Source organism: Protopterus annectens, chromosome 2.part2 (assembly GCF_019279795.1).
Source record: "Protopterus annectens isolate FY-2018-M chromosome 2.part2, PAN1.0, whole genome shotgun sequence".
Classification (NCBI taxonomy): Eukaryota; Metazoa; Chordata; order Ceratodontiformes; family Protopteridae; genus Protopterus; species Protopterus annectens.
The window spans coordinates 581,540,545-581,568,401 of NC_056730.1; the positions used below are offsets into that span (position 1 = coordinate 581,540,545).

The window sequence follows — 27,857 nt, forward strand, 5'->3', positions numbered from 1 at the left end:
GGACTGTGGGTTTGGTGTTTGATACATCCCAACACAAAATTTCAACTAATTGCTTGGAAGATAATCTTATTACCTTGTAGGCACCTAATTTATGAGGACACACAGCAGACATTAACAGAGGCCAGAAAACTTGCTACTTGGATAATCATATGATAGAGTGTAAAAACATTTCTAGTTAGAGCCAAGACAAGAACTAGACCCTTTTAAGGCTTGAGTATTTCTCTGGATCTGCAATATTAGTGTGAATTACATTCCACTGGCCTTTTGTACTCATCTGTCAAGGTTCATTTGTTGGCAATTTCAGCATGTCTGCCCTTTCAGTGTATCCTCACTTCAAAATATTTTTGAAGGGGGGTGTTGGATACCAAGCCTCCTATAAAACAGCTGGGATCCTAACTTTGGTTTAGAAGAATTAACTCTTGCTCCATGTGAACCAGCTCGTCAGTCCAATTTCAGGTTCTTAACGTGGAAAGCATTTCTGCTGATTGCTCTGACTTCTGCAAGAGGAGTATCTGAGTTGCAAGCTGTTGTGATTGGTCAGATTTATCTCATTTTTCACAAAGACAGGGTTTCTGTAAGAATTAATCCTTCATTCGTGCATTCATGCATAAAATGATATCCTAGTTTACTTTGAGCCAAGATGTCCATCTTCCCACATTCTTTCCAGAACATAAAAATTTGAGAGAAAGTTTCCTGCACAACCTGGATGTCCACAGACAACTCTGATATTTTCTTGACAGAAAGAAAATTTTCTGAAACTCCAGACAGTTATTCATGTCTTATGAAGGTAAGAAGGACAACCTTTGTCAAAGCAAACTGTCTCTTAATGGTTATCTCATGGTTTTATCATTTATTTATACCTTCCACAGTAAAGAAGGTCCAGGCAAGATCAAGGCTCATTCTAACAGGGCATTGGCTTCAGCTGTGGCTTTTTGGAACAGGTCGGATTCTGGAACTAGTCTAGTAGCAGCAGCTTGGTCCCCTGTATATACCTTTACATAGCACTGCAAATTAGATTCCTTTTCCAGGTCTAAAGCATGTTTTGCTAGGACCATTCTTCAGGGGCTTAAAGACTCTTAGCTTTCCTTCTCCTATTTAGTATAAGCTATCTACTCTTAAGGCTACAGCAGCAGTGATCAAATGACTAACAAAGTATGGTTGTATATGTAAACTTACCTTAAAAGTAGCTGTTTGAATGATCACTATTAACAATAGCTGCTCCTTCTCCCCCCCCCCCCTATTTTTGTATGTTTTTGATGTCAAATGGAGGACTTTTATTTTTAGTTTCCTAGCATTTATTTTTTTCGGGGCTGTAGCCTCCCTCTCTCAGTTGGCATGAAGGCTCTAAAGGGTTTGGTATCCAAGCCACTCTCTTTCTTGAGTTCTGCTCAAGCTGTTTGATGGTTTGGGCTTATTGACGGTGCCTGTAAGCTTTGGAAGCTGGACATCTGTACATCCTTGAGAGGAAGTAACCCGTATAGCTAAGGCTACTGCAACAGTGACCATTCAGATATCTACTGTATGATAAGTTTACTTACGCAACTGTACTATCTGCTCCAGGACACTCTACTGAAAAGCCTGGGGGACAGATGTCTTCTCATTTCCATGGGTGTGAATGTTCCCTTTGCGCTTCCACCCTTAGTCCTTTTAAAAATCCAAAAGGAGACTTCAGAGATAATATTGGTAACTCTCTTTTCGGCCAGGCAACAGTAGTTGTGCCTTCTTTTGACAGTGACCAAGGGCAATTATCAAAAGCTTTCCACTGGATGGATTTACTTACCCAAGACCGGGGCTCCGTGATCCACTCCAACCTGAAAACAGGCTTCAGCTCACAGCCTAGATGATAGAATTCTGATATCTTTTAGGCACCTTCTTTCTGAGGACATGCAACAGGTATTAACAGAGGCTAAAAAATGCCACTTGAAAAAGTCATATATTGCTAAGTGGAAAAGATTTTCTAATTGGCGCCTTACTTTGAATCAAGATCTGTTGAAGTCTCAGTAACCTTTGGGTCTTCGCTAGTTGTGAGAGATATCATCCACTGTCCTTTCTTATTCTTTCATAAAGATTCATCTAACTTGTCATTTCTGCCTATGGATCCCCTTTCTTCTTTATCTCAAGTGAAGTATTTTCCAAAAAGGGGTTTAAATATACATCCATGCATGAAACAGGTTGCTCCCTGAGGGATCTTAACTTTGTTCTTGAAAAACAAACTTTTTCCTTTTGAAGCGGCTTATGAGGAAATGTGTTACTCATTGCACTGACTTCTGGAGGAAGAGTATCTGAGTTGTATACTCTTGTGATGAATCAACAGTATCTCATCTTTCTCAGAGATGGGGCATCGTTGAGAAGCAGCTCTTCCATTATGTCTAGCTGGTTTCAGAGTTTATTTTATGCCAGTCCAGTCTTCTCCCTCTTTTCTTTCCAGAACCAAAAAAATGGGGGGGGGGGGGTTCTGCACACACTGGATGTTCCTAGACAACTCAGATACCACATTGACAAGACAAATGATTTCAGAAATTTTAATCAAGAAAGGGGAACCTTCGGTGTCAGAATAGACCATTTCCAAATGGTTATCTCATGCTATCTAATTTGGTTATTCATACTGTGACAGAACACTTCCAGGCAAAGTCAGAGCCCACTTTACCATGACTGTGGATACTTCTATTTTCAAAAAGGGATTCTGTTTTAGAGGCAGCAACTTTTACTTCTCCTCATACTTACTACAAAATTGACCATTTCTCTAGGGACACAGCAGGGTTTGCTGCAACCATTCTTCAAGACCTCCTAGTCTGTCATCCTTCATCCTCCTCCTTTCCTTTCTAATCTTTGGTATTTGTCTCATAGTGTATGCTACTACAACAGTGATAAGTGCTGAACATATTACGGCTGAGTAAGTAAACTTACTATAACAATAGGTGTTCAAATAGGTCACTGTTGCAGTATAAATATCCACTGTCCTTCCACCTGTTTGTTTTTCTGTTATGCCGGATGGGGTCCCTGTCATCCCCTCTTCTCTTAGTACATATTTTAGTGGCTGAGCTCTAGCATCCCTTATTTCTGAAGCAACAAAACTCTGATTTTTGTCACGTGTATGTCTGTTGTTATACTGGCTCTCCGTTGAGCTCTAACAGTCATACAGGTGAATGGAAGGTGCCCTAAAGCTTTGGAAGCTGTCTGGCTGCCCAATCCCTGGCAGGATAGGTCTCATATAATTTAGGCTACTGCAATTGCAGTGATCTGTTCAAACGTCTACTGTTATGGTAAGTGTGCTTACACAGCTATACTTAGATACTAAGAAAGTTAGAGTAACATAATTAATTTTTATTGGCATGTGTTTTCTGAAGGTTATAAAGTATTAGAAAGTCAAATGTGCATCATTATTTAATGACTGCAATCATTACTGATTTGGAAAAATACACATTTTATGATAAACAACCCAAAATTGTGAAGCATTCTGTGTAATCAGGAGCAGCTTCAAATTTGTTTGACATAAACTGCACTCAAATATTAAACATTCCAATTTATTTTATACAGTTGCAGACTAAACATGTAAAACCAACACTTAAATTGCGCAAATGAGAAGAAGGGAAGTTGCTTTCATTCACAGCCACCCCTCCCCATAGGATCATAGGAGATTACTAGGCTGATGACCCTGGGGCCCAAACAAGCCAAGAGTTTATCCCCAAAAAAGAAACCTCAGTCGGCAAATGTCACCCCTGTCAATGAGGGACACAGGTGGAACCCCTGGGACAAATTTGTGGGTTCCCATTCACTCATCAGGCTTTCACTTGGAGGGTCAGTGACATACTTTCTTTACTGTGTACGGGAAGTCTATTCCAGAAACGGGGCAGGCTCTGAGAGACAAACATGTCTTTCCAGCAGGTCTTGTTAATGTCACATGTTAGATTTAGGCCTTTTGAGTGGGTAATGCGCGAGGAGTTATACTTACGGATATGGAGCATCTGTAGTAGGGCAGGGTATGAGATTGCCTTGTAGGCGAGACACAGATCACCTCTGAGCAGTCTGTATGATACTGAGTAGAGTGATAGTGATTTGAGCCTGTCCACATAAGAAAGGTGTTGGAGGCCATGGATCCTCTTTGTGAGGTATTTCTGTGGCTTTTCCAGCTGGTGCAGGTGTTTGGGGAGGTACATACCCAATGGGGCATTGTACTCCATTATTGGCCTAATGAGGGAGGAGTACAGAGGTAACAACCTCCTTTTTTTCTGGATGCAATCCCTTTACTTATGAGATAACCAAGTAAAAGGCTTTTCTGACCGCTACCACTACATGATGATCGAATGTGAGATTGTTGTTTACCTGTGTACCCAGGTCTCTCACCACAAGATGTGTGCTAAGTGGGTTGCCGTTGATGCGGTAATCAGTAGGGGCCATGTTTTTGCTCAATGTATGGTGTGATAATACATTTTTTTGCATTTAACTTAAAGCCATGACTTTACATTTTATTTAGTGACTGCAATCAAATGTTATGAGGCACAGACCAGAAAGAATCAGGGATATTCTGCCATAGTTGATGGAGAATAAATATTCCAGTGCATTTCATATGACTGCACACTAGCCCTGAAAAGGCAGACTTGAAAATATACAAATTACAAGAGGGCAAGTTGTTTTCATCCACAACAGCCAGTCTCCACTTTAAACTGAGCAAACAATAAAGGGTATGTTGCTTTCATCTACATCCAATCACCCCCAAACTGAGAAAATAGCAAGAGGTTAGCTTACTTTCATCCACAGCCCTGTCTTGCCATTTAGTGGCTGCAATCCTTAATGATTTGCCAGAATTTTTACGAGGCATAATCCAAAATATGAGGCAAAGTTAGGGGCATTCTGTCAAGATCAAGAGCAGTGCAGATGATAGGCTCTGCAAGTGTACAGATGTACATGCCTGCAGTTTCTTTTAATGTTTTTAGCTATATAGATGTTTCCCATTGATTGTTATATTCAGCATATACATTAACAAGAACTTCAGGAACAACAATGGGACCACCACACCATAGCACATATATATATTAACATAATAAAAAGATGAGCGCTTTCGGAGATGTCTCCGTCTTCAGATAAATGCACAAAAGTAAAACAGTAAGCACTTAAATACATGGACCTAACCAATCAAATTACATCAAAATTCAAGTAATTAATAAAACAATTATCTTCTCCTGGTTTTTAAAATAGGTTTTAAAGGTATACAACCATTTAGACCTGGTGGATCTGCCCTCAAGTCAACTATCCATTGTGTTTCTTTAACATCAGTAGTATTCATTATGTCACCACCTCTAAGGGTGGGGAGTATACACATCCAGGAGCATAAACTTAAAACCATGTTGTGGATAAGTATTAATATGTTGTACTATTGCACGTCTTTGAATGTTCTTGCGTACATCACCTGTACGTTGTAAAATACATTCCTTTAACATCCTATTGGTTTTACCAATATAGAAACACACACATTGTGTGCAAGTAGTTAAATCATATTTTTAGTTAAACAACATGCATAAACTGTATAAGTATATTTCCTATGTGTAATGGGATGTATAAATTCATTATTGGTCTGAATATATTTACAAGCTTTGCACCTGTTACAGCGATGTGTGCCAAGCTTATTGCCGTATAATCTACCCAAGTTATGCGTATTCCTATGACATAAACGTTTTAGGTTACGATTTCTTTTATAGCTGAAACTCGGTATCTCACCCACTAAATTCCTAATTCTATCATCAGACAGTAATAATGTCCAATTGTTCTGTATTACATCTTTAATGTACTTAAAATCAGTGCGCTCTATTAAATGCACTTCTGTCTTTTCCAACTGATGTAAAAAGTCATTGTTCTTACTACAAAGTCCAGATGTTCTCAATAAATGATTATTCAAAATGTTCTTAAAAATATATTATGGGTGCATACTTCCTTTCTCTAATAGGGCATTCTTCCTACAGGATTTATGGTATAAGGTGGTATATAGATTCCCTTCTTCATCTACCTTCAATAAAATATCTAAAAACTCTGTAGATACTGAAGATGAATGTGTAGTAAACCTTAAAAATGTAGTTGTCGTTTCTAAATAACTGACAAAGGCATTTAATTGTTGTGCATCCCCTTTCCGCAAGACAAACACATAGTCTACAAATCTGCGATGTAGACCTATATAGGTTAACCATGGATTCGTATAATTTAGAATGTGTTTCATCTCCCACTCACCCAGGACCAAATTAGCATAACTGTTCGTGCAGGGTGTGCCCATGGATACACCCCAGCGTTGTAAATACAGTTTCTCCTCAAAAACAAAAACATTATTATATAATATGATGTTCAGTAGCTTACATGTACGTTACGTACTAGATCTATCCGTAATGGGCTATTCTTGCATTAAAGTCACGTATATAATCTGGTCCTACATAATTGGGAATGACTCTAAAAAGACTATGTACACCCAGGGTCACTAAAATAAAACCCAAACTTGTATCACTAGTATCCATATATTCACATAACTGTTGCAAAAAAATGTGCAGAATCCCTCAAGACAGTAACAGCCTTGTTCACCATGGGTTTGTGTTGTCCTTCCACCCATTTGGAATTGTTTCTGTAATCCAACCTGAACCATTAACTATAGGTCTTAACGGAGGATTGACTTCAAACTTATGATTTTTAGGTAAGCCTGAAATTATAGGAATCTTGGGATGCTCAACTACAAAATAATCACATAAATCTTTAGAAGTAATGCCCATCAAAAATAAGTCTAAAAGATAATTTTTTACATAATTCGTAATTTTTTGGAACAGTTATGTGACTATATGGATACTAGTGATACAAGTTTGTGTTTTATTTTAGTGACTCTGGATGCACATAGTCTTTTTACAGTCATTCCCAGTGATGTAGGACCAGATTATATACATGACTTTAATGCAAGAATAGCAAATATGGATAGATCTAGTTGTTGTTGTTTGTCTTTCGGCTTTTCCCGGTTAGGGGTCGCCACAGCGGAACTCCAGTCCGATAATGATTGGCAGTTGTTTTTTATGGTGTCGAGTTGCCAGCCCGACACCCAACCTTCAACGAAGGCACGCTCATTCAACACATGTCTTTCGAACTCCCACTCGACCGCGGGGAGGACATGCAGACTCCACACAGAAGGCACTCCCAACTCAAGCCGAGAATCGAACGGGAGAACCTCTTTTTGTGAGGCAACATCGCTACTGCTGCACCTATGTATTGATCTAGTATGGAACATATATGTAAGCTACTGAGCATCACATTATATAATAATGTTTTTGAGGAGAACAGTTAATGGTTCAGGATGGATTACAGAAACAATTTCCACATGGGTGGAAGGGCAACTCAAACCCATGGTGAACAAGGCTGTTACTGTCTTGAGGGATTCTGCACATTTCTTGGAACAGTTATGTGAATATATGGATACTAGTGATACAAGTCTGGGTTTTATTTTAGTGACCCTGGATGTACATAGTCTTTTTACAGCCATTCCCAATGATGTATGACCAGATTATGTACGTGACTTTAATGCAAGAATAGCCCATATGGATAGATCTAGTATGGAACGTACATATAAGCTACTGAACATCATATTATATAATAATGTTTTTGTTTTTGAGGAGAAACTGCATTTACAATGCTGGGGTGTAGCCAAGGGTGCACCCTGCGCGAACAGTTACGCTAATTTGGTCCCGGGTGAGTGGGAGATGAAATATATTCTAAATGACATGAATCCATGGTTAACCTATATAGGTCTATATCGTAGATTTGTAGAAGATGTGTTTGTTTTGTGGAAAGGGGAAGCACAACAATTTAATGCCTTTGTCAATTATTTGGAAAAACAACTACATTTTTAGATTTACAACACATTCATCTGAAGTATCTATAGAGTTTTCAGATATTTTATTGAAGGTGGATGAAGAAGGGAAGCTTTATACTACCTTACATCATAAACCCTTTTGGAAGAATGCTCTATTAGAGAGAGGAAGTATGCACCCACAATATATTTTTAAGAACATTTTGAATAATCAGTTATTGAGAACATCTAGACTTTGTAGTAAGAACAATGACTTTTTACATCAGTTGGAAAAGACAGAAGTGCATTTAATAGAGCGGGGTTATAGGACTAAAGATGTTAGAAGAGTGTCAGAACAAGTTAGATCCATGAGGAATGGGAAAGGCAGACCTTGGTATACTAGAAATACCAGGGAGGTAAATAGTGGTGGTTTGGTAAACACATCTAGAGTTAGAATACCGTTCACATTTAGTACTGATTTTAAGTACATTAAAAATATAATACAGAAATTATTACTGTCTGATTGTAGAGTTAGGAATGTAGTAGGTGAGATACTGAGTTTCAGCTATAAAAGAAATTGTAACCAAAAAAAGTTTATTATGTCATAGGAATACGCATGATAACTTAGGTAGATTATACAGCAATAAGCTTGGCACACATCATTGTAATAGGTGCAAAGCTTGTAAATATATTCAGACCAATAATGAATTGATACATCCCATTACACATAAGAAATATACTTATATAGGTTATGCATGTTGTTTAACTAAAAATATGATTTATTTAGCTACATGCACACAATGTGTGTTTCTATATTGGTAAAACCAATAGGATGTTAAAGGAACGTATTTTACAACATATAGGTGATGTACGCAAGAACATACAAAGAAGTGCAATAGTACAACATATTAGTACTTATCCACAACATGGTTTTAAGTTTGTGGTCTTGGATGTGTATGCTCTCACCCTTAGAGGTGGTGACATAATAAATGCTACTGAGGTTAAAGAAACACGCTGGATAGTTGACTTGAGAGCGATATTCCACCAGGTCTAAATGGTTTTATACCTTTAAAACCTATTTTAAAAGCCAGGAGAAGATAATTGTTTTATTAATTACTTGAATTGTGATGTAATTTGATTGGTTAGGTCCATGTATTTTAAGTGCTCACTGTTTTACTTTTGTGTATTGATCTGAAGATGGAGACATCTCCGAAAGCGCTCATCTTTTTATTATGTTAATAAATATATGTGCTTTGCTGTGGTGGTCCCATTGTTGTTCCTGAAGTTGTTGCATTTATTTTCCTCTAGTGTGGGACTGGTAAATTCCTTGCTGTTGCTTGTTTGCTGCATACATTAACAAGTTAGCAGTGTCAAAAGTAACACAGCTTCCCCTTCAGTAGATTGATTTTTTTGGAAAGTTGAACTTTATATGGTTGAGACCATAAGATCAGCTTTCCAAAATTTAATATTTTTTACAGAGATCTCAGTACAGTGCAGTCTCCGAGGGGGTGTATATAATAAGCAGGGGGTGGGGAGTTGCAGGGGGCTTCTTCCTACAAAAACACCTTTTTTGTTGCTATTTAGCTTTCAGAGTTATGGAACATTGATCATGTGGTCTTAACCATATGCAGTTCGATCTTCCATAACTGTAGTGTTATATTAGGTATCCCACAACTTGTATCTATATCTGTTTATATATCTATATCTATATATATATATTTTTTTGATGTACGCCCCTAGATCTGTTGGCCCTGAAGGCTGCCCAGATCACCTCTGCTATAATTTACCATTAGGTATGTTGGAGTCTGCATTAAATAAAGTAAAAAATACCATCTTCAAATACCTCAATATTTACATATTATGAGAAGGCTAATTTACTAAACCTAAGTGATCACCAGTCTAAATTCAACATCTCTCACTAGTCTGATGACCCAACTGCATATGTGGAATTCCTTGCTGCCACAGTCTGTGAACATTTGAATAGATGCATCTGTCCTCCTTCAAAATATATAGAATATCTAATTTAAAATTAAAACCCTATCATGGAATTCAGATATAAACAGACTCTACAGTAAAAGAAAAAATAAACTCATTGCATGCAATATTAAATGTAGCTCTCATTATTTCAGAAACACTCTTACTAAACTTAACAAAGAGCTCTGGTCCCCAATCATATCAACTAAAGCTGTATGAGGTTAAAATAGCCACTCACGCAGACGACAGCCATAAAGTCTTTGTTAATTGTGTTAGAAGTAGCAGAAATAATGGCCAGCACTAGCCAGTGGTAATAGCAAATGATCATGTACACAGACCCTGAGGACATAGCCAATCTACTAACAGATAAATATAGATGTAACTTTACTCCCTCTCTTCGCCTGCATTCTCAAGTCATATACCCATATCTACACCCTCCTAATCTCCCAAGAACAAATTCTCAAAGCATCCAAGGTCACGAACAGTGCTTTTATGGGGCCAGATAACTTACCAGGCTGCCTACTGGACATCCTGAAACACTGCCTGTCAGTCCCCCTACACACACTATTCAGTATCAGACTCCAGACAGATTTGTGCCAGATGTACAGAGGACAGCACCTGTCATCTCCCCTCACAACAAAGATGGAGCATGAATGGCCCCACATAAATACAGACCCATAAGTCTGATCAGCCTCATTGGTAAGGCTATAGAGAGGATAATGGATAAAAATAAGGACATAGGTAACCTTACAGACTCTTAATCCATGTCAGTTTGGTTTTGTAAAGGACAGATCCTGCCTGCTTAACCTGGTTAACGTATTTGAAAAGGTTACTGAAGCAATGGATGAGGAGAAAAAATAGTACACATCACATATCTACACCTCACAAAGGTGTTTAACACCATCCTATACTCGGGTATTGTTGATAAACTACCCCAGCTAAATATTAATCCCTGTATACCTCATTGTGTAGCAAATTGGCTTGAAAATAGAACCCAGGAAATTAGGTTAGGTGACTATACCTCCTCCAAAATACCTATCACTAGTGGTGTACTCCAGGTTTCAGTGCTTGGAAGACTCCTCTTTGGCATGTACTTCTTGGAGGTCAGAGCTAATGTTAAGGGTTTATGGCTAACCAAGTTGCAGATGACTGTAAACTTGGTGCAGTCATAAACTCTCCAGAGAACACCAAGATCCTGTAAGAGGGCCTTTCACATACAGAGAGCTGGCGTCATAACCATGGACTGAAACTATTTGCCAAAAAATGTATAATAGTCTCCTTTGGCAAGCATGACATCCCCAGCGACTGTCAGATTGACAGTACACCACTGAAAATCAGTCTGGTAGTTAGGGGCTTGAGAGTCACTGTGTACAACAAACTGTCCTTCGATCATCAGGTATCCAGTATTGTAAGAAATTTCTTTTTCATTGCACAACTTGTTACCAAACGTATGGCATCTAGGTTCGGGGATGTGATCATTCCACAGTGATCAGCACCTATGCTGATAATTGAGTGTAATGCTCACTTTGGTATATACTTGTTCAAACACAGCACAACTTGAATGACCACAGTGCTTTCTTACCAAGAAAATCAAGGCCCTAAGTCATAAAAACTACACTGACCTTCTCAAAGCTTTGTTCCTCTTCCTGGAGACAGACAACTGAGAGCTCATATTCAGAGTCTCAGCAGACCCTGTCCCCTCAGATCTGTTGCACATCCACAAGTCCAGTGGTGGCATAAACACCCACTCAAGAGATCTTAATCTCTTCTACAATATAAATAGAACATTATGGATAGATGGATATGTATCACTGAGAATACCACTTATTTTTAATAGTTTTCCCTTTGTCATAAAGCATATGTACTCTATTCAGACATAATCTGGACAAATAGATGTGAAACCACAAATTCACCCCTGGATTAGCATTCTTGTCCCTTATAGATAAGGGTAACATATAAATATTTTCCCAACTCTGGGTTAAATTACAAGGGCCAAAAACCTCATGGAAATGCAGGCTAGGCTTCTAAAGAACCTCATGGACAACATTTCATGTAGCTTTCTACAAATACTCAGTGGAACGTAACATACCCTTCCATATACTTCTCAGCAAACTCCTTGGTACAGAGTATATCCCAGCACTCCAGCATTAGATGGAGTAGTTATTTCAGTACTCTAATTTGGACCAGTATTAGATGCATGTAACTGTAGGCCCATTAATTTGGCACATATTTTGTTAGACGTTGCAGAGAAGGATAATCATTCATCTAGTTCATAAAAGTAATGATGGTCTACTCCTTATAGATGAGGACAGTTGCACTTTCAGGGGCATATCTTGTCTGCTGAACTTTGTCACTTTCACTTAGCCAGAGTATTTTATAAAATTCCCCAGATTAGAAAATGAAAAGAGAGCCATAGGCCTAGTGGGATTAGCCTAGTAGGCAAAATGTAAGTAAGTAAATGCACTCCTTTGTTTCACTTGTCCACGTTTGACTGAAAATGTTTCAGAAGAATAAGTCATCCAGTTAGGCAGCATGGATAATTGCATGTTTAATTCAAGTGCCTAATAAGTTAGATTGCAATTTCTGGCCTTTCTTTTCTTGTCACAGTTTTATTTTGATGTCATACTACCAGCATGTCATGTTTTTTTGAAACAGATGATGTTATGTAGTCCAATCTCTCCTACATTCTTACCCGTGGGCTAGGAGCCGAACCTCGGCTCCAACTCTGCCATACTCTAGCTCGAAGTCTTCAATTGGCTTGTGGCTAAGAGGTATCCCATGCTGCAATGTGCCTATTCCCCAGATCTTGTTTGCCGCTCGTACAGCTCGAATGTGGTCTCGCTCTTGGCCGTGGCTAAGTAAAATATTTCTACTATTTGTTCAATTTAGTAGCTCCAAAAGCTATTTTAATAGCTAGTGTGTGTGTGTGGTTTTACTTTTAGCAGTTTAGTGAACTTTCTGGTATCCCGTTTTACCTGGTGTTTACGGGCTAGGCCCATTTCAGTTAGAGGACCTAGTCCTCCTCTGTTTTTTCCTGTTGTTCTTGTTCTGATTGTTTACCAGTTTAATCCCCCTTGGCAGCGTTATTCTTGTGGTGTGACTGTTGGTTGTTCCCCTGTTGGTTTTTCCTGGGCTTGGCCCGAACTTAGAGGACCTAGTCCTCCCTGTGGTTACCTCACGGTCTCTAGGCCATTTGCATTAGAGGCTCTAGTTTCTCGCGCTTCTTGTTTTCTGTGGTGAAGGTGCCCCTACAGTTTTTCCGCTGTGTGTATGTGTTCTTGTCTCAACATGTCTAAGGAGTCTAAAGAGCATAGGCCTTCGGGCTTCAAAAAGTGTGTTAAGTGTAACAAAATGTGTTTGACAGCAGACGGGCATTCTGTATGTGTGTTTTGCTTGGGGTTATTCATTTACAGGAATCCTGCTTGTTCTGTCACGCTTTCAGCCCCCGCGTGCTGCAAGAGAGGAAGAACAAGCTGATTTTGAGAGGATTGCTGAAACTGTCTTTTGAAGAGGATTTGGAGAGATCCTCCAGTTCCAACTCCTCTCCTTCTAAATCAGATAAAAAGTTGGATAAAAAATCATCTAAGACGTGCTCTCCGGCACCATCAGTCTCCTCGGAGCCTCCAGAGAAAATTATTAAAACTACTATTGCTTCTTCGGCTCCACTGGCTTCGGAGCCGATATAAGACAATGCTTCGATGATGTCTACATCGGCTCCAGGTTTATTGCAGCCGAGGTCAGATGTGTCAGTTCGGAGCTGGTCTCCAGTTTTTCGACCTGTCTCACCGACTCGTAGGTCTCCTTCTATAGGGAGATTCAGATCCCCGACCATGTTCTCCAGGACACTTTCCGATGACTATGTCGATAGAGTGGTGAAGAAACTGCTTCAGTCATCGGTGCTGCCTAAATTGCTTTTGGCTCCAGCCCAATCGGCTCCGGAGCCCGTCCCCCTTATTCTTTGGCTTTTCCTCCTCCGGACCTTTCTTCAGAGCCAGAGCTTTCGGTTCCGTCTGATGCCTCGAGATCGGCTGCAGTTGCCCCTTCTGGCATCTCTGCTCCGATCTCTGCTCCAACCCCGTCGGTGCCATCCATGGGGTCCAGGGTCCACAGCTCGCCAGTCGGAGCCGAAAGGGAGGTATCGGGTCGATCTTCTTTGGCTCCGAGCCTTCCTCTCGGCGCTTGGCTCGGGTGAGCGTGGACCCCACATCGGCTTCGGACCTTATTTCCTCAGCTCCGAGGTTGTCTTCTGCAGTTAGTCGACCTTCGGAGCCGGGGGGGATCAGCTTTCGAGTTCATGAGGAGTGTGCTGGCCAGGTCGTCAGCTGTATCCTACGGTACAGACACTCTTCCCCCTCCAGCACCAATATCAATATCAGATCACCCTCTATCTAGGGACAGTGGAGACCTAAGGCTTCAGGATACCTCCATGAGTGGTCCCCAGCTTTCTGAAGCCTCCCCGGGTTTTTTACCTGAGGAGCCACCCAGAAAGAGAGTGTGCAAGAGGAAGCACATTGACTCCCAAGATGAGTCCCTCACATCTGACACCGACCTTGAGGAGTCGGAGGGGTCCCCTAAGTCGTCTTCTGACGATATCTTTTTTTCAGATATCTTGGAAATACTGAGACAGAGAGGCAACTGGTTATCTAAAGCCCCTTGTGAGGAGTCTGTGTTCCTGAAGGCCTTTGGTTCCCAACCCTCTGCCTCTTGGGTTTCTCCCCCGTTCGACGAGCTCCTGGACCTCGTTTGTCAAAAGGTGTGGGAAACTCCAGACACTAAGTCCCAACCTAGGAGACCCAACAAGTTTTTGTCCGCTCCCCCTGATAGAGAATTTCTTACAAAAGGCGTTCCAGTAGATGCCATGGTGGTGGCAGCAGCCACCAAGAAGGAACTTGCAGAAACTTCATCTACCGTCCATCCCCCTAACAAGGAGTCCAGGGCTATGGACCGGTATGGGAAGCATGTGTTCTCTTCAGCGGCCTTTACACTGTGGTCGCTGAACTACTTATCGCATTTTACACAGCTGCAAAGAGATCTCCTAAAGGAGTTGGGAGATTCTCTACAGGGTAACGTTTCTGATACTGTGGCTCAGAAAGTCAATGCACAGATGTCTGCCCTAAGTTCTATTGCTCCTCCATGAGGCTGATCTCGTACACAGCCGATGGAGCGAGCAGGGCTGCGGGTTCCAGAGTTTCTCTTAGGAGACACTCCTAGTTGCGCCTGTGCAACTTAGCAGAGGCCTTCAAGTCTACCTTCACCAATGCGCCCTTTGATGGTTCATCCTTATTTGGAACCAAGGTGAAGGATACTCTCACTAGGTGCGAGCAGGAAGGAAAAACCCTGTCTGCCGTGGGAGTCTGTTTTTCCATGCCTTCTAGACCTTATCCCAAGGGCCAGAAGGGTGGGAAAATGTGGTTCAGAAAATCACAGAGAATTTTTCACGATGCACAGAGTGATTCCCCCTCCAGAGGCAGAGGAAGGGATGGAAATACAGGTAGATACCACCCTAGAGGCAGAGGAGGCCCACGTAACCAGGGGGACCACGATTCCTTTTGTGGCTCTCCCTACCAGCACTCCTGAAAGGAGGCCCGACTGCACGTCTCTGGAGCCAGTCAGGGGTCGCATTTCTCCATACCCAAAAGCCTGGCGAGACATCACCCAAGACGAGTGGGTATTAGAGATAATCTCCAGAGGTTACCGCATTCCCTTTCTTTCATCTCCTCCTCCAAACAAAAGAATCCCAGACGTTCCACCCAGTCAAATGGATTCCACAACCTTAGAAGTTCAGAAGTTGCTGTTAAAATGAGCCATCCAGCCCGTCCCCTCAGACCAAGGAGGATTAGGGACTTACTCCAGATTCTTTTTGGTGCCGAAAAGAACAGGGGACCTGAGACCCATTTTGGATCTCAGCCATTTTGAACCTTCATGTAGAGAAGTCCAAGTTCTGCATGGTCACGTTACAGTCAATTCTCCTGTTATTAGGGAAAGATGTGTGGATGTGCTCCATCGACCTCAAGGATGCTTACTACCATATAAAAATGGACAGGGCATCCAGAAGTCACGTACGCTTCTGGCTGTGAGCCAGTCATTTTCAGTTTCGTGCCCTGCCCTTTGGTCTCACCACAGCCTCCAGGGTGTTCACCAAATGCATGGCAGTGGTAACGGCTCACTTGAGACGTATGGGATTCCAAGTGTTTCCATGCATGGATGACTGGCTCCTTTCTGCCACCACCAGGCATCTACTACTACAGACCAGGGACGCCACTATTGCACTGTGCCAAAGTCTGGGAATCACCTTGAATTGGGTAAAGTCTGCATTGTTGCCCTTGCAGCATGTCACCTTTATCAGCGCCAAATTAGACACAGTGCTCATGAAGGTTTTCCTGCCAGAAGAGAGAATTCAGGTTTTACAGCAACAAGTCTACGCTCTACCACCACTGAAGGTCAAGGCAAAAGTGGTCCTCCAGCTGTTAGGTACCATGGCTGCCACGATTATGCTAGTCCCTCTTTCAAGACTTCACATGAGGATTCTTCATTGGCTACTTTTTGCCCAATGGTCTCTTCATCACCTTCCTCTCTCCCATCTTATTGTAATAACTGACAGGTGCAAGCAGGATCTGCGCTGGTGGCTTCAGACCAGCAATCTCAACATGGGTATGCCTTTTGTTCTTCCTCCTCCGATTGCCACTGTTACCACGGATGCCTCCCAGATCGGGTGGGGGGGGCATTATCTCAGCAGAACTGTCCAAGGCACGTGGCAGGAACACGAGATCCATTTGCATATCAATGTTTTAGAGATGAGAGTGGTGTTATTAGCGTTGCAAGCACTTCACAGCTTTCTTCCTCTTGGGACAGTTGCAATCCACTCGGAAAGCATGTCTGTGGTCTGGTATCTGAACAGACAGGGAGGAACCAGGTCGTATCCCCTTTGCAGAGAGGCTCTTCGAGTGTGGCATTGAGCATTATCTTCCCAGCACTTTCTAGTGGCAACGCACATTCCGAGGAAGTCCAACGTGATTGTCGACAGGCTGAGCAGAGGTATTCTGATGCCTCATGAGTGGTCCCTGAACGAACAGGTGGCTGAACGGATTTTCCGCAGATGGGGTCAGCCTTGCTGCGATCTATTTGCCAGCCCCCTCAATGCCAAATGCAGCAGCTACTTCACCCTTATTCCCCCGGAAGGGGAAACACCCAGGGATACTCTAGTTCACGATTGGCCCTCCGATCTTCTCTATGCCTTCCCTCCAATTCCCCTAATAATGAAGGTTATTCAGAAAGCACAGTCTTTGGGAAACAAAATTATACTGATTGCTCCTCACTGGCCTCATCAGATCTGGTTTCCTTTTCTTCACCCTTATCTAATGGACGAGCCGTGGATTCTGGACCCAGAGCCGGATCTGTTGACTCTTATGTCAGGGCAGTTCCACCCCTCCATCCAAACCCTCAGGTTGATAGCATGGCTGCTCAATTCCATCCCTAGTCAGGCTTCATGATTTTTCACAGGAGGTGGTTCATATTCTGTCTTCCTCCCACAAGCCTTCTACTAGAAAGATTTATTCCAGTAAGTGGAAAAGATTCTCCATTTGGGCTCATGAACGACAGATTGATCCATATACAGCTCCCATCTCATCAATTTTAGAGTTTCTATCTCAGCTGTTTAGTCAGGGATCTGCTGCGGCAACTATTAAAGTACAGTTGGCAGCCATTTCTACTTTTCATGTTGCTAATGAACCCAATCTAATGGCGCATAGACTTTGTAGGGCCTTTCTCAAAGGGACTATGCTACTTCGACTTCCGATCTTTGATCCTGTTTTGCCATAGGACCTTAATTTTGTGCTACAGCAGCTTACCTCACCTCCTTTTGAACCCGTGGCAACCTGTGACCTAAAATTTTTGTCTTGGAAGACACTCTTTTGATAGCCATCACTTCAGCAAGGCGGGTCTCTGAACTCCAAGCTTTATCAGTCCGGCCCCCTTACTTGATATTTCACAAGGATAGGGTTTTGCTAAGACCTAATCCTTCCTTTATGCCTAAGGTTGCTTCAGTGGTCAACCTCAACCAGTCATTTGAGTTGCCTCTGTTTTTCCCTGAATTCTCTAACAAGGCAGAATTTAAGTTTCATCAGCTGGATGAACACAGACAATTACATTTCTATTTACATAGAACAAAAGATTTTAGAAAATCTGATCAACTTTTTGTCTCCTTTTCGGACAAGAGACTAGGGACTTCAGTTTCCAAAGTAACTCAGTCCAGAATGATTTCTAGCTGCATTTCCTTCATGTATTCTTCAAATGGCAAGGAGTTGCCTTTCAAGGTAAAGGCTCACTCTACACGTTCGGTGTCTACTTCTACTGCCTTCAGGCTAGGATGTCTATGGATGTTGTTTGTGCTGCAGCTACTTGGGCATCTCCTCACACGTTTATTAGTCATTACAAATTGGATCTGGTATCAAGGGGCAGATCCTCATTTGGTTCCACAGTGCTCAGGAGTATTTTCCAGTGAGCCGCCCAAGGTCTAGGTGCTAGGGATGCTGTCCCACTGGTAAGAATGTAGGCGAGATTGGTCTACATAACATCAAGAAGTTATGTACTCACCATAACGTTCGATGTATGTAGTCCATCTCGCCTCACATTCTTACTAACCACCCACCTACCCCCTCCTGGAGGACCTAGAGGTTGAGTCTCTGGTTTCAGGACTCCTTCTTGATATGCTGAGTTGGTTCTTCCTCTCAACATGTTTCTGTGTGTGTGTGTGTGTGTGTGTGTGTGTGTGTGTGAGCTCACTGCAAACAAGATCTGGGGAATAGGCGCATTGCAGCATGGGATACCTGTTAGCCACGAGCCAATTGAAGACTTTGAGCTAGAGTATGGCCGAGTCGGAGCCGAGGTTCTGCTCTGAACCCACAGGTAAGAATGTGAGGCGAGATGGACTACATACATCGAACATTATGGTGAGTACATAACTTCTTGTTTTTGTTGAAGAAACATTCTTCAAGTCCCAGTATCAGTATTTCACTAATAGACATATTATTACCTTTGAGATCACTGTTCTTTAGGGAGTTAAAGTTTTCTGGTAGTCCCAAGGTGGAAGCACCTCAGAGTTATAGAGAGAGTTCTTGGAATGTTGGGAATTTTGAGGTACTTGCCTTCCTTGCAAATACAGTTGTTTATAATTAAAGTCAGTTTGGGTTATTAATATTTTTTGTTAACTTTTGTGGTATTACATTATTGCAGACCATGATGTTCTGTGTGGATACGTAGGCTTTTACTTCACTTCCTTAATGCCATGTGTAGTGATGTCTAGTTGGTAAACAGAACAAAGTCAGGATGAACTCTGTGATTACGCTGCCACTCCTCTTCCTTTTTGTGAGTTGAAAGCATTTGCCACTGCCTTTTGGTTCTGATGGACACACAATTTCTCTAATGTATTTATTTTTATATTTATTTATTTTACATTTGTTGACCGGGCTAGTCCAACTCGATACATGTCCATTTTCAGCAGAGGCCCGGGGAGTTAAACTCTATTATGGAAATAAAAAGTGGAACAATACAGTAAAGACAAAAACAAAACAGACTGGTTACAACAATGACAAATGTAACAAGGAAATAGTAAATAAAAATTACACTACAAACTAGATCAAAATGCAATTTACATGAGCAATAGCTACAAGAAGTGGCAAATTTGAGACAAACATGGATATTTTTTTTTTTTTTACATAATAATACACTGTGAATGGTGAGAAAAGAAAGAAACAGATAAGAGTAGGTACAGCACAAGTAGTAGGGAGTAACACAGATTCATAGGTTGGTACTAGGCTATCGGCCGTTGGGCCTATACAAGCCTAGCCATAACAATTCCCTGGGTATTTCTTCCCACAATATTTGCTTCTCTGGACCCCTGTCTAGCAGGGCGACTGACATGATCCCCGGGGTGAATTTCTTATCTCCCATCCAATCATCAAGGTTCCTTTTGAAGAGGGCCAAGAAGGCGCTCTGCTTGACATGTATGGGCAGTCTATTCCAGAGTCTGGGGAGTCTCTGGGTCAGGAACCTATCCCTCTAGCATGTTTTGCTCTTTGTGATGACAAGGTTTAGATCCCTGGAGCGTGTGGCTCTGAGGGATTGGGATTTCTTTAAGTGGAGCATGTCCAACAGCTCAGGGTTTGACATGGCCTTGTATGTTAAGCAGAAATTGCCTCTGAGTAGACGATATGCCACAGAGTATAGCTGGAGGTTTTTTTTAGACAGTCAGCATATGGTATCTGCTTTAGGCCTGTGATTCTTTTAGTGAGGTATTTCTGTGGCCTTTCCAGCTGTTGCAGATGTCTTGTGAGGTACATACCAAACGGGGCATTATACTCTATAATGGGTCTAATGCGGGATGAGTACAGTGGAACAATGACCTCCTTTTTCCTGGATGAATAGCCCTTAGTGATGAGGTGTGCCACATAGAAGGATTTCTTGACTGTTGTGGTGATGTGGTTATCGAAAGTGAGACCACTGCCCACCTGTGTCCCTAAGTCTCTCATCACACTTTCGATATTTAGTGTACTGCCACCTATGTGGTAATTCATGGGTACATGTTTTTTTCCAAAGGGGAATTATATATACATTTCTTGGCATTAAGCTTGACCCCATGGCTCTGGCACCAGGCATCTGTTTCTGTAAGGCCCTTTTGTAGAATATCCACATCATTTGGGGATTCAGTAATGGCTCCCAGTTTGCAGTCATCTGCGAACTTTGTTAGCCAGAGTCCCTTAGTGTTGGCCTGTACTTCAGAGAAGTAGATGCCAAACAAGAGTGGTCCCAGGACTGAACCCTGAGGTACTCCACTTGTCAGTTTTCTGGAGCTGGATTTTGAGTTGGCTACTTTTACAGTCTGGGTTCTGTCAGTAAGCCAGTTGGCAACCCTTCGAGTGACGTGGGGATTTATGCCCAGCTTAGTAAGTTTATCTATGATTCCAGAGTGGGGGATGGTGTCGAAGGCCTTGGCGAGGTCCAGATAGGCTGGGTGGACCACCTTACCCTCGTCCACAGCTCTGGAGACTGATTTGAAGAAGTCAGTCAGATTCAGGCGACAAGATCGGCCCTTTACAAACCCAAACTGGGTGGGGTCCAGTGTTTGAAGGTTGCCAATGTCTTTGTTTATAAGTTCCATGATAATGCGTTCTATGCCCTTGCAGATCAGGCTTGTCAGACTGATGGGACGGTTGTTCCTGGGATCCAAGGCAGATCCCCCCTTGTGGAGTAGGATAACTGTAGCTGTACACCACTCAGTGGGCACGAAGCCTGAGGTGAGGCTATGATTAAACATGACACTTAGGTGAAGTGCCAGTTCATTTTGTAGTTCATGTAGTACACAGCCTGGGATGTCATCTGGTCCCATGGATGCTGTATTCTTAGCTTGGGAGAGTGCAGTTTCTACCTGTGTGGCCATGATTACCGGAATTTGGCAATCTTTTGGTATTGAGATGGGCCCTTTAGGGGGTGAGAGAGGGGTGAAGTTGGCACTAAATCGGTATGCCAGGATATTGGCAATATCCTTGGGATCAGTATATTTAATGCCATTCTGTTGTAGCTCAGAGCAGATCTGAGCATTGCCATTTAGATTCTTGACATAACTATAGAATGCCTTGTGGTTGTCTTTGGAATCTTTGGCAGTTTTATTTTTGTAACTAGGTTTTGAAGATTTTATGAGGGATCTCAGCTTCTTACCAAGGCTGGTGAGGGAGTTTTTTGCATCCTGGGTTTTTCCCCTTTTCTGCAACTGTTTCTTTTTTCTGTTGTACCAGATTGGCTTCCTTTTTTTTGGAGAAGAGCATCTTGGTTCTATTTGGGATGGCACGATTCATGCACAAGTGGATGTGCTCGTACAGTGCCTTAGTGTAGGATTCTGCAGTCGAACTTTCAGATCCCGTCTGCATGGGTGTCATGAAGTTTGTCACTTCTGACTTCAGTAGCATGAAGTTGGCTTTGGAGAAGTTTTTTAAGGAGGTTTCCTTACTGGGGGGTGGGATGTGGATGTTAAGGGTGATTTACTTATGGTCAGACTTGACCAATGAGGGGGTGAACACTGGTGTGGAACATCTATCTCCCATGTTGGTAATGACCAGGTCTAAGATATTGGAGCCCCTGGTGGGATAATGGATTAGTTGATCCAGAGCGTTGGAATTTATGAACTCCAAGAACCGTTGGGAAAAGGAGTTGGTACCCAAGTAGTTTTCCCAGTTAATGGCAGGGTAGTTGAAATCACCCAGTATTAGGGTGTTTGGTTGTATCTTAATATTTTCCAGTATGTTTAGAAAGGTGTAGTGAGAATCTTGGGGCATGGTAGGGAATCGGTAGCAAGCTACAATTTGGATTGCAGTCTTACCTAGTGTTAATTGCACCTGGAGAATTTCAGATGCATTGTGTTGGGCAGCTAGCCTGGAGATGTGAATATCCTTGGTGAATATGGACAGTCCTCCACCTTTAGTGTTTCGGTCTTGGTTTTGTGGCCGAAAAGTGTGGTAAGAGTTGTAGCCTGGTATTGCAGGGGTGCTCTCTGGAGCCTTGAACCAGGTCTCAGTTACTGCACAGATATCGATGTTCTCCATTTTTAGGAGTATCTCGAGAGAGTGCATTTTGAGGTTTAGACTTCTAGCACTGAGTAGCATTACCTTCAGATTTTGCATGCTTGTATCTGTTACAGTGGTGGTTTTATCCTTTGAACCTGGCCTAAAAAAGGCACTATAGGGGTGGCAAGAGCTTTAGCCAGTAACCTGAATCCCAGGGGTGACAGGTGCAGACCATGTCTTGCAAAGCATCGTAGTTCGTCGATCATGTCTTCCCAGGCAGACAGATACTGGATCCCCTTTGAATGACACCAGAAGCTTAGCCAATTGTTGAAGTCAGTCATTTTGTCTTATACTGTGGTATCATTCTGGGCGAAGGCAGGATGCTACTCAGGGCTAGGGTCATACCTACCTGGGCCACATGATCCGAGAGCTTTTGTATATCTCTTTTCATGTAGTCCAGGGAGGTACGTTTCAAGTCATTCACTCCAACATGAACAATGACAGAGTCGTATTTGTACTTGCAGAGTGACTTGAGTGCATGCGTTATGTGGCGGATCCTGGCACCCGAGAGGCAGCTGACTGTAATATTCTCCTTGTTCAGCCTGGTGAGTGGGACATCAGTGTGCCTGACTATAGAGTCACCTATGACTAAAGTGCTGGGTACATTGTCTTGCCTTAGGGACTGTTGTTGGGTGGCACACTGGTTTGTATATATTCTGCCTTTTGTCTCACTTTCATCATTTGCAGTTTAAGTAGTTATTTTGATAAATGGTAATGTCATTGTTAAACTTCTTCTAAGTCATGTCCACAACTTATTGCATACTCTAACAGAATGACTGTTATTTACAGAACAGACCCATTGTCAGTGAATGATTATATTGCAAGATGACTTCTAAAATGCATCCATACTAGTCGATTTACTTCCAGTGACCCTGTTTTTGTCAACACAAATTTACAAGAAGTGCATTTCCCTTGGTCTGTGCTGTTATCCCAGTTTCCTGGGTTAATGAGTGAACTTACCTTCACAACCAATAGTCAGTAGTCTTCCTTGCATTTGTCACAGAAGAGTGCTAATTTTTATGGCCGAAATGAAAGGCCTATACTGTTTGATGCTTATACCATTGCCAGCTACTAAAACAAGAATTATACCAGTTTTTCTTTGTTTGCCTTGAATCTTTCACAACATGTCTGATATCAATAAAACGAAAAAAAAAAAAAACCCTGGTCTGATGAAGCATTGGTTTATTTAATGCGAAAGCGCTAACCGTTCCTTAAATAAACATGAAGTTTTGTTTAATCTCTCTGCTGTTTCTATTGAAGTTGCCATTTTTATTTAGTGTTGCCGTGCAAGTCGCAGCATCTGTATATATTTTTTTACTTTTGGCTTTAGTTAGCTGTGACTGTACCCGACAGTGTATTTCTGTTTTCATTATCTCTGATATCCATGTCATCATTTATTGTCCACCAACAGATAAAGCTTGAGATCTTTTTTGCCACTCAGCACCTCAAAGATGGATTAAGGAGAGGAGCATTGAAAAGGCATCCATGATCGAGCAGATGAGGTTTGGGAGGCTCATCAGCCTTAAAGCACCTGTCAAGAGAAAGAGGGCACATAAAGCAGGCTGCCAAGAAGATAGATGTTATGCCTTCAGGCTTGGTTTTGCTGTGAAGGCTTTCAGCCTTTACTGTCCTATCACTTTCTGTCAGTGCTGGTGGTTAGCCTTTGGGTCTGCATCCTTTTGATTGCATGGTTTACATAATAGATTTCTGAGAGGCTTTTCCCTCACCCATTTATTTAAAAAGTGAATCCTTGGTTGAAGAAAGACCTGACATCCTTCTTGGATCATTTCCTATTTAGACTATTGGAAAAGGTATCCTTCTCCTTTCTTGTCAGTAAACTAACCACCTCCACTTGTCACCGTAATCTTAGAACTCATGATGCTGCTGCCCGGAAGTGTCCTCATAACCTTCATGTTGTTGGATCTTGGAACAACTTTTTAAAGGATTCTTTCAGCCTCAGAAGCATCACAGTTTATAAGGACTTCCATACTATGTTTAATTAGCTTGTAAAGAAAGCTCCAGGTGCTTTTCTACATCATCTTACCATTTCTTCATTGAAAGAATTTTTTTAGTGTAACCACACACTGGTATCAGCAGTTAAGATTCTTCTACTGAATGTTTTAGTGTGCAGCTCTTTCTTCTCTGGTGTGATATTATTTTCACTGCACACCATGCTGTTTCCTTTGTGCAACTGAAGATGTTCTTTCATCTCACTGTTGTCGTATGCACAACCTATGGGATCTCCTGCCAAGCACAATATACCAAAGCCTTTAACTCTTACCAGTGTTGTATGTCAAATGTATGCTTCCTGTGTCAGCATAGGGCATAAAGGTGAAGTACGGTTGCACCAAACTCCGAACTTCTTTTCTGCCAGGCCAAACTCCATAGTTGTACATTTGTCTGAATGCCCTTCGCTGTTGTGGTTATACCAAGCATTTTGTATTTAAGTACCTTATTTAGGGTTTCTTTTCTTTTCTTTTTTACTGCATTTTGTGAGTTCATGTCATCCAAGAAGGGGAAATGTCAGTGTGGGAGGCAGATTCCCCACAAATACTGTCACTGCAAGTGTTTGTTTTATCTAGGTTCTTCTCACAACCACACTCAGTGTTCTGTTTGTGAGGCATTTGTGCTGAAGACTCTTTGCACTCATCTGTCTTCTCTTTCTGTTTATCTTGAGAACCAGCTTCTCAAGTTGTTGGCCCAGTTACCATGGCTGAATCCACCCACTCCCAGGTACTGCCACCTCTTAAGAAAAATGCTAAAAAGTCAAGGTCTGATACTGCCGCCATCCATCCTCTGCTAGACATCTGTCTTGAGGTGGATGATGCCTCTGAAGACCACCCTGTGCTGACATTGGTTCCCTCTGCCGGGACCCTGTCGAAGGCTGGCATGGAATCGGCTTCTCATACTCCCACTGAGGCTTTGCAGACATCTGCTGTGGACATGGAGGGGGAACCATAGCTGATTATATCTGAGGAACCTAGGATTCCCCAAATCTTAGGGAAGAGGTGCCTTGTACCTTGATTGAGTGAAGGCAGGGTTCCGTACCACTGAGATTTGTTTGACGTCCCCCTTAAGAAAAGACAGAAAACTAACCACATTTCCCCCACTCCCAGAAAACCCCAGAAGGACAGGTAGGATTTTACATAGGTTTGTTTAATGCCCTGATAGTTTTGAGACCACTTTTGGGGGGGGGGGTTTGGTTCCTGCCCTCCTTGGTCCTGTACCTCTAAAAGATCCAAGGAGCCTGATTCCTCTTCTGAGTAATGTGACTCAGATAAGGATTCCTTGGCTTACTTCTCATAAATGGTGTTACTCTTGAACTATGGCTATGAAAAGGAGGAGTCCTTAAGTCCTGATTCCCCTTTCGAGGAATTGTCCTTTGGGGATACAGTGTTTCACACGATGGAGTATTTTAATTCATTCACTCCAATGGACTGCAACTTCCAGTGGGCAGAGCCTAATCCTTTTAACAGAATCAAATGATGTCCTCACATTTCAAACAAATGTTTATATCTGTGGAACCATAGGTGTTATGAAAAAATGTAAATGGCAAACTGTCCAACACAAACTATTTTTATAGTGGTAGTATTCTTTAGATTCTAGGTCTTAAATTGAATTTTATAAGTCACAATAAACTTTAACCATTACATTTGAAATATTTTGTAAACAACTTACAATATCTCCGCAACCACTCAAGTTACACACATACTGTCGGCAACATTTTATTCATCTAGCTAAGAGCTTTCATGTGAAGCTAAGGAGTTCTGTCTGTGTTCGTTGGTTGTTGAGATATTTAGAAAAATGTGAAAATTATATCTGTATAAATTAATATTATAAAAACAGTTAATATCTATTCACCTACATTAGACAGAGATCAAATATTAATGCAGTTAAGTTTGCCATTGTGTAAGCTTTAAGATGAAATCTTTTAAAACCCTGTACATAGCATGGTTTTAGAATTATAGAATTATTAATACAAACATGAACAAGCAATATTTGACGCCTAGAGGAGTCGGTAGGAGTTAACTGCAGATGCACCTGAAGGCGACACTCGGATGCAATTTGAGACTGCTCCGAAGTTGCTGACATCCAGGAAAGATACTATGAGTTGTTGCAGATGGATTCTCTCAAGTCTTTTGGTGTTCCTACTGTTTGGCTTCTCTGTTTGATACTTTTTCAGTTGTTTGTTTTGCTCCTGACTCCCAGCCTCCTGCCCCTAAGAAGCCATTTTTATAAGGTGTCTGAGGCTTTCAAGTGTATAAGTATCCTCCTCTTGATACTGCTGTGGTCTCTGTCTCTGCTGATAAGCCTTCTCGACTTTTCCCTCCCTCAAAGCTTCTTCCCTTAGACAAGTACTGTTGAGCTATGGAGAGATTGGGGAAGAAGTTCTACACTTCTGCCACACTGACATTCTATGCCATTAATTGTCAGACTTGCATGGCCTATATTTTATCCCTTTTGGCTCAGCTGGGAGGTTTTCTCTCTGACATGCCTGATTCTGAGGCTAACTCTGCTGTTCTTTCTTTGGTGGGATCCACATCCCAGGTGGCTCGTCACTCAATTAAGTGTAGTTACGATGCTGCTGATGCCTTTTCTAGAGCTGCTGCTTCAGGCTGTGTTATGAGGCGATATTCCTGGCTTTGCATTCAAGCTTTGCCTAATGACATTAAGGTGAAGCTTCTTGATGACTCTCCCTGATAATCAAAATCTCTTTGATACTCCAGTGGCAGAGTTATTTAAAAACTTGCAGGACCAGGACAAGGTCATGAAGGACATGAACAACCTTGAACACCTTTTTGTCTTTCTCATTTCTAAGTTTCAGAGTAATTATACTGCCAAATCTGCTTTTGCTCATAGACAGCCTCATCAGTTCTCTAAAGGTAATAAAAGTTCCTAAGCGTGTCAGCGTGTTTTTCCTGACAAACCAACACCGACAAATAGACCTTAAAAACATTCCTTTCAGGACAAATCTGCCTCCATCTGACATTCTGTCTTCCCTTCCCTTCTCTGCCAAGTTCCCTTGTTTCTCAGACTTTCTGTGTTACTCCCTGTTTATCCATCAAGGCTACTTTATGGTCTGCAAGCCCCCCCCCCCGGCATTTCTCAAGCCTCTTCAGATGAAATTCCCCATTTTTTTAGGGGTGGGGGTGTTGCATAGTTTACTAGATCAGGACACTATTCAACCTGTCCCAAAGGTCCTTAAGGGTATGGAGTTTTATTACAGGGATGATTCTGGTCCCCAGAAAGGGAGGAGCCTGGAGGTCTCTTCTAGACCTTTCTTTTTTGAATACTTTAAAGTTTAGGATGCTTTCCTCCATACTCTGTTTCCTGTCTTGCCTCCTCAAGCCTTCCTAGCTTCCCTGGATCTGAAGGACATTTACCTTCATATTCCCATTCGCCCTCTACTCAGGAAGTATTTACATTTCTGATCTGATGCTATCTGTGTCATTATTGATCAC

General features: G+C 41.9%; 1 protein-coding gene across 1 annotated transcript in view; it reads left to right on the forward strand.

The window, feature by feature from the left end:
• RAB11FIP5 (RAB11 family interacting protein 5) overlaps positions 1 to 27,857 on the forward strand; it is a 2,272,349-nt gene that overhangs the window by 1,952,077 nt on the left and 292,415 nt on the right. The window lies entirely within an intron of this gene.